Source organism: Arachis stenosperma, chromosome 6 (assembly GCF_014773155.1).
Source record: "Arachis stenosperma cultivar V10309 chromosome 6, arast.V10309.gnm1.PFL2, whole genome shotgun sequence".
NCBI lineage: Eukaryota > Viridiplantae > Streptophyta > Magnoliopsida > Fabales > Fabaceae > Arachis > Arachis stenosperma.
Window position 1 is genome coordinate 5,124,976 of NC_080382.1, and position 2,604 is coordinate 5,127,579.

Below are 2,604 nucleotides of genomic sequence, written 5' to 3' on the forward strand. Positions count from 1 at the left end.
GAATGGCAGAAGTAAGTCCAATGGAATCTCTGTGGTCTCATTTTGAGCCTCAGATTCCCATGGTTCCTCATTGGGAAACTCATTGGAGGTCAGTGGACGTCCATTGAGGTCTTCCTCAGTGGCGTTCACTGCCTCTTCTTCCTCCCAAAATTCGGCCATGTTGATGGCTTTGCACTCTCCTTTTGGATTTTCTTCTGTATTGCTTGGGAGAGTACTAGGAGGGAGTTCAGTAATTCTCTTGCTCAGCTGACCCACTTATGCCTCCAAATTTCTAATGGAGGATCTTGTTTCAGTCAAGAAACTTTGAGTGGTTTTGATCAGATCAGAGACCATGGTTGCTAAGTCAGAGGTATTCTGCTTAGAACTCTCTGTCTGTTGCTGAGAAGATGATGGAAAAGGCTTGCTATTGCTAAACCTGTTTCTTCCACCATTATTATTGTTGAAACCTTGTTGAGGTCTCTGTTGATCCTTCCATGAGAGATTTGGATGATTTCTCCATGAAGGATTATAGGTGTTTCCATAGGGTTCTCCCATGTAATTCACCTCTTCTATTGAAGGGTTCTCAGGATCATAAGCTTCTTCTTTAGATGAAGCTTCCTTAGTACTACCTGGTGCATTTTGCATTCCAGACAGACTTTGAGAAATCATATTGACTTGTTGAGTCAATATTTTGTTCTGAGCCAATATGGCATTCAGAGTGTCAATCTCAAGAACTCCTTTCTTCTGACTAGTCCCATTGTTTACAGGATTCCTTTCAGAAGTGTACATGAATTGGTTATTTGCAACCATTTCAATCAGCTCTTGAGCTTCTGTAGGCGTCTTCTTCAGATGAAGAGAGCCTCCAGCAGAGCTATCCAAAGACATTTTGGATAGTTCAGAGAGACCATCATAGAAAATACCTATGATGCTCCATTCAGAAAGCATATCGATGGACACTTTCTGATTAATTGTTTGTATCTTTTCCAAGCTTCATAGAGGGATTCTCCTTCCTTCTGTCTGAAGGTTTGGACTTCCACTCTAAGCTTACTCAATTTTTGAGGTGGAAAGAACTTTGCCAAGAAGGCATTGACTAGCTTTTCCCAGGAGTCCAGGCTTTCTTTAGGTTGTGAGTCCAACCATGTTCTAGCTCTGTCTCTTACAGCAAAAGGGAATAGCATAAGTCTGTAGACCTCAGGGTCAACCCCATTAGTCTTGACAGTGTCACAGATTTGCAAGAACTCAGCTAAGAACTGATGAGGATCTTCCAATGGAAGTCCATGGAACTTGCAATTCTGTTGCATTAGAGAAACTAATTGAGGCTTAAGCTCAAAGTTGTTTGCTCCAATGGCAGGGATAGAGATGCTTCTCCCATAGAAGTCGGGAGTAGGTGCAGTAAAGTCACCCAGCACCTTCCTTGCATTATTGGCATTGTTGTTGTTTTCGGCTGCCATGAGTTCTTCTTCTTTGAAGAATTCGGTTAGGTCCTCTACAGAGAATTGTGCCTTAGCTTCTCTTAGCTTTCGCTTCAAGGTCCTTTCAGGTTCAGGGTCAGCCTCAACAAGAATGCTTTTGTCTCTGCTCCTGCTCATAAGAAAGAGAAGAGAACAAGGAAATATGGAATCCTCTATGTCACAATATAGAGATTCCTTGAGGTGTCAGAGGAAAAGAAAAATGGAAGGCAAAAGTAGAAAATTTGAACTTATCAAGAAAGATGGAGTTCGAATTTTGCATTAAGGAATAGTGTTAGTCCATAAATAGAAGGATGTGAGAAGAAGGGAAGTGGTTTTCGAAAATTAAGTAAGAAATTTTGAAAACATTTTGAAAAACACTAATTAATTTTCGAAAACCAAGAGTGGAAAAGAGATCAAGTGATTTTTGAAAAAGATTTTGAATTTAGAAATTAAAAAGATTTGATTGAAAACTATTTTGAAAAAGATGTGGTTAAGAAGATATGATTGGTTTTTTTTTTTTTTAAAAAAGATGTGATTGAGAAGATATGATTTGAAAAACATTTTTAAAAGATTTGATTTTGAAAATTAATGACTTGGTTATCAAGAAAAGATATGATTCAAACATTAAACCTTTCTCAATAGAAAAGGCAACATACTTGAAATGTTGAATCAAATCATTAATTGATAGCAAGTATCTTTGAAAATAGAAAGAAATTGATTTTGAAAGCATATGATTGAAAAGATATGATTTGAAAAAGATTTGATTTTGAAAAACTTTGAATACTTAGAAAAAAAATTGATTTGAAAACAAAATCTTCCCTCTTGTGCCATCCTGGCGTTAAACGTCCAGAATGGTGCACATTCTGGCGTTTAACGCCCAAAACTATACCTTTTTGGGCGTTAAACGCCCAACCAGGTACCCTGGCTGGCGTTTAAACACCAGTCTGGCCTTCTTCACTGGGCGTTTTGAACGCCCAGCTTTTTCTGTATAATTCCTCTGCAGTATGTTCTGAATCTTCAATTCTCTGTATTATTGACTTGAAAAGACACAAATAAAAAATATTTTTGGATTTTTAATAATCAAAATGCAACTAAAATCAAATAACAATGCATGCAAGACACCAAACTTAGCAATTTGTATACTGCTGACACTAATGAGACACATAAACACTCA